General features: G+C 60.5%; 1 pseudogene across 1 annotated transcript; it reads right to left on the bottom strand.

Moving 5' to 3' along the window:
• Window positions 1-537: 537 nt before the first annotated feature.
• LOC308533482 (nuclear prelamin A recognition factor-like) lies at window positions 538-4,171 on the bottom strand (annotated as a pseudogene). The gene is made up of 3 exons: window positions 4,070-4,171; window positions 921-2,181; window positions 538-637 (listed from the first exon to the last, which is right to left on the bottom strand). The product of its transcript is annotated as a nuclear prelamin A recognition factor-like (transcript).
• Between the last annotated feature and the right edge of the window lie 1,187 nt (window positions 4,172-5,358).

Below are 5,358 nucleotides of genomic sequence, written 5' to 3'. Positions count from 1 at the left end.
GCTCCCAGTGGTCCTGCTGCTGGCCCACTGTGTGGCTACTAACTTTTGGAGTCTCTGTCTATACTCAGCTAATAAAGACAGTAAATGGTTTCCAGCAATCTTTTTCAAGACAGACAAGTTGGGAATGCAGACTTTCATATGAGCCCCTATTCCAAAAGGTGGCAGTTTATTCACATTGTGGCAAAGACACCTTCAAGAGTAACATAAGTGGGTAAAGTCAGGGCCAAACCAGGCCATTTCCTCATCCAATCTCTCTGAGGCGTGTGGACAGAACCAAGTGTCTCTTCGCAGGACACTTCTGGGGTTTTATTAAGCCTAAAGGGCAGTAGTCTGTCTCCATTCTTGTTCTTTGGGATTTTTTTCATCATCGGATAAAAGGATTGGGGCAATCCATTCGAGATACAATATTCCAGTTGCATGTGACAACGACAGCGCCCCTCAGAGGGAGGGAGCCGACAGATGGGAAGCAGGGAATTCTGAAAACCAAAGCGATGACAGAGATGCTAAGCCATCCCTTCACGTGTCTGACACCCCTCTTCAGGCGGCCTGCAGGCCGGGCATCTGCTGGACCTTCACCACTTGAGGTCTGGCAGGCTGCCCTGGGCCCTGCGAGGCGGTGTGCAGGCCGCCCTGGGCCCTGCGAGGCGGTGTGCAGGCTGCCCTGGGCCCTGCGAGGCGGTGTGCAGGCTCCCCATGGGCCCTGTGAGGCGGTGTGCAGGCTGCCCTGGGCCCTGCGAGGCGGTGTGCAGGCTCCCCCTGGGCCCTGTGAGGCGGTGTGCAGGCTCCCCCTGGGCCCTGCGAGGCGGTGTGCAGGCTGCCCTGGGCCCTGCAAGGCGGTGTGCAGGCTGCCCTGGGCCCTGCGAGGCGGTGTGCAGGGCCGCCTGGGCCCAGGGGGAGCCGCCCCCGCTCCCCGCCCCAGCCACTCCTGGTACAGCTCCTGCACATGGGTGCTGGTCTCCGAGGGCCACACTGGGATGGCAGCGTAGATGCCTTCCATCTACCACAGCGGTGCCCTGTCCACATGTCCGTCCTCCGCCTGGGCCTGGCCCCTGCCACTTAGGCATGCCTGGTGCAGGCCAGGACCTCCACGAAGTGGCAGGGGAATTTGCCCCTCTACAGCTTGAGGACCACTTCTGGATGTTCTGAAAGCTGTGAGAAGCCTCAAAGCATAGCAGAACCTCTCCGTCCCTTTCAAGGGTGACCTCCTGGAGGTCTTTGTTCCTTAGGGTGTGGTAGGTGAGCAGCCCACGTCCTCGTTGAACAGCTCCTTGGCCATCTGCCTTAAGATGTGCGCCAGGTACCCGTCGGAGCTGGCACCCTCGTGGAGCCTCACCTCCTCTTCCTTCATGTCCAAACAGTGTCCACGGCAGCGTCATGCAAGGTGAGGTCACTTTGCTCCATTATCTGGACAATTTCACTGAGGTTAATACACAGGCAGCACCCTGGGAACTGTGTAAAGCTGTGGGAGCATCTTCTCGAAGGGCCTCCAATTTCTTGTCATAGCATGGGGCCACAATGAAGTGGAAAATCTTGTCTGGGGACAGGTTCTGCCATCTGGGGAAGTAATCCTTCACCAGAGAGCTCATGATCTGCTGGGGAGACTTGGCCATGCAGAGATGGGGGTGATGGGGTGACCCAGCATGCGCTCTGCATATTGGTCCCAGCCGGGGCAGGCGGAGGTCAGCATGGGTAGCCGGGCTCTTCCTCACGGTGCTGGCAATACCGACGCACAGATTCCTTCTGACTCTCCAGGATGCTGACATCCGCAGCTATCTCCATGTCAAAGACAGTGCACCCCAAGGCTTTTGGGAAAGCCGCAGAGCCTTCTGGATGCATCAGTGACACTGAGGTTGAATTTAGCAGCAAAATAAGGCAGAGACTGAGGACACACGGATACTGCCAGCACCTTGTGCTGTGAGGATCACATTTATTATTAAGGTTCAGCACACGGAAGAAGTCCTTGGTGTTTTGTTGAGAAACTTGGACTCCTTCCTCTGCAGTCAAACAACTGTTACACGCCAGGCAGTCACTCAGAAATACCCTGGCATTGGCCGCCTTATGGAATTCTCCCTTCTCTCCGTCCTCCTGAGCCGGACTCCGGACGCTGACTGCGGCATTCTCTTGGTCATCGGTTTTTGTTTTTTTACTACATTCCTTCCGTGTGCAGCGATCACACTTCCTCTGGAGCAGGGCAGGCGGGGGCCGGCTCAAGTGACCCGGAGGAAGCACAGGGAGAGCAGTCAGTCACTGCTGGTCGCCCCTGGCACTGCTGGCGGTATCCTTTCTTCCTGTGGAGTGTCCAGGGAGGGGAAGCAGCCGCAGTGCCCAAGGCCGAGTTCCAGGAGGCCGGCAGTGCTGTCGGGATCATGCCGGAGGCACTGGTTTGTTGGTGCCTGGCCTGTCCTCTGGAGATTGAACCTACAGGACTACTAAGGAAGCCAGTTCCCCGTTCTTCCCGGCCTCCACACGGATTGATTGGACTCGGAGGGCCAGGAGGAGGGACCAAGAGGCCTGCCTTTCAGCGGCTCGCCAGTCCACGCCACTCACTACTGTTCCCTGATGTCATCACAGAGCCCGCGTGTTTACCTGCACTGCACTGTCCCCCCTGCTGGGGGCGCACGGGAGCCTCCCCGCACCTGCGCCCAGCCTGTGAGAAGGTGAGTGTGCAGGTGTCCACGCCAGCACAGAGATGTAGCAGAACCCACAGGCTCCCCTGATCAATGGGAGCCTGCAGGCCAGGGGAGGGACCAAGTGGTCTGCCTTCCGCCCGCTCACCAGTCGCTGCTGCCATGAATTCATTGGAGCCTGAGGGACCCGGGTTCCCTGTTAGCCATCCCCTGATCAATGGAGCCTGAGGGCTGGGGGGGTGGAAATGTCGTTTGTTCGGTTGTTTGTTACGGACCCTGGGCTTTTATATATTAGGATAGCCAAGATATGGAAGCAATCTTACTGTACATTGATGGATGAATGGGTAAAAAAAAAAAAAAAAAGCTGTGGTACATATATACAATGGCATATTGCTCAGCAATCAAAAAGAATGAAATATGACCATTTGCAAGACCATAGTGGACCTAGGGGGTGTGATGCTAAGTCAAATAAGTCAGACAGAGAAAGATAAATGCATAATTTTACTTATAAGTGGAATTTTAAAAAATCGAAACATATGAAACTAGAGATCTGTGGATACAGAGACCAAACTGCCTCTCTGGTGGGCAGAGTGCTGCTGTGCTTGGGCGCTGGGACAGATGGAACTTGGGCCTGTCCTAGGCGCTCACGGGACCACGAGTCACGTGGACAGCAACAGCCACTTAGCGCTGTAAATGCAAAGACAATGCACGTGGCACCGTGGCACAGCCTGACTCCTGGGGATGCCTCTGAGTAGAGGCAATGCCCATGCTTGACCTGGAGGCAGAGAGACCCACAGAAGGAAGGATGTTATGACAAAAAGACAAAAGCAAGGCTCCAGAGGCAAGAAATGGCAGTGCGCTGCTCGCGGGCTCCATGCAGCAAGGCCGGGAGGCAGGGATGTGCATGTTGAACGGCTAGGGTTCACCTCACACGGTGCAGAGTCTGCTGCTAAGAGGCAGTGATGCACCTGCCCCCCGCCCCGCAGCTGCCCCGTGGCTGCTCGCGTTCTGCCCTCCTCCTCACCATGGGGCCCTGCCTGTGCGTGGCCAGCTCCCTCCACGTGGTAAGGGATGAGCAGTACACGTTCAGTGCTGAGGTCCGCTCAGAGGGACTCCCAGTGTGAATGAGTCTGCCAGGGTGGCTTGGGCAGGATTTTTATTTGAATTTGAGTCAAGTAAGAAGAGAGAGGGCACAGGGCACCCCTGACTGCGAGGCCCTCCTGCCAGGGACTGGACCCAGCTCAGCAGCAGCGCCTCCGGATCCTGAGCCCTCGGATCTCCGTGGAGGCAGCAGCACAGGTGTTCCCCCACGAGGGGGTGGTGGGGTGTCCTGGAGACTGGGCTAGACTCTGTCCTCGAGGCAACCCCATGATTGTGTGTTAGTTGTCCTGTTACTGCACCCCTGCAGGCTGACACCCGCAACCAGAGCCCTGCATCCTCACCCAACAAGCCCGATGCTGCTGGTGCTGCCGGGAGAGGGGTGTTCCCGCGCCCACAGGCGGGTGTGCCTGCGGCGGTGGTGACAGCAGGAGAGGACGGGGCATGCGTGTGAGCTGCCGTGGAAAAAGACACGCAGCCCTGGGATGGGGCGTGCGGGCCCTCGAAGCCCAGGAAGCTTCCCTGCTGCCGGCAGGTTCCGTCCCCAGGGTCAGCGGAGACTGAACAGTCACAGCGGCTCCAGGAGCAGCCTGCAGGGCCGCGGGGTGGGATTCAATCCCACAAAGGCCTTCCTTCTCCAACAGAAGCCCACCCCTCAACCCGCGCCACCATCAGAACTGCCACCGCGAGGTGCCAGGGACCCTCCAGACGCGTGGCCTGGACCCCGCGCTGCACTGGCAGCGGCTGTCCGGTCAACGCCGGCGCGGGAGGCTCCCTCCGCGCGTTCCCCGGGAGGCCCCGCGGGCAGCACCCTCCGGCCTCCCCAGCGCGGACTGCCCTCCTCGGGACTGTCCCCATCGGGACACCGCTCTGGTGCTCGTCCGCCTCCTCCAGGCGCGACACAGCAGAGCAGCGCCCACTGAGGAGGAGCCCAGCGCGCTGCCCAGCGGCCTCCTTCCTGCCTCGCCCTCTGCCCCCGCCCACCCGCGGGTCGGCAGGCGCGGCTCCCGGTGGGCGGCGGTGGGGGGGCTCCCTCCGCAGGAAAGCAAGTATCAGCCACGATCCACGCGCGCGGGCCCATTCGGGCGGCCCCTCCCGGGCGCGGTGATCACGTCGGTGCCGGGGCTCCCAGAGGAATCGCTGCCTGAATGCAGAGGCTCCGGCGCCGCGCGGCCGCCCTGGTCGAGGTCGAGGTCGAGGTCGCGCGAGGGCCTTTGGCCCCGAGCTCCCTGCGCGCCGGGCGGGCCGGGCCTGTGGCTGGTCCCAGGGGCCTGGCCCCAGACACCGCCCGGCAGGAGCAGCAAACCCCGACCCCTTGGGACCTGCCGCCTGGGGAAGCGCGCGCCAGCGCCTCGGTCTTTGGTTTTCGGGGGAAGCTCCTGGCACTGCTCTTAGGGTCACACGCTGTGCTCTCTGAGCCACTGAGCACATGCTGGCGCCCGTGACAGGAGGGTGGCAGGTGGGGCCAGGGCTGGGTGCCTGGTGCCGGGGGCTGCGCATCGGGCGACACTGAATTTCTCAGACCCAGTGGTTCCTGCGTTGCGAGCAAGTGCAGCCGCCCGCAGGGGCCTGACTCTTCTCGGCGAAGTACTCCCCGCAGCCACTGATCAGACGGCGAGACCGCTCCCCCACG

The sequence above is a fragment of the Myotis nattereri genome (assembly GCF_964212035.1).
Source record: "Myotis nattereri genome assembly, chromosome: 17".
Taxonomy (NCBI): Eukaryota; Metazoa; Chordata; class Mammalia; order Chiroptera; family Vespertilionidae; genus Myotis; species Myotis nattereri.
Note: the sequence above shows the minus strand (reverse complement) of the source record. Positions and strands in the feature narration are given on the sequence as shown.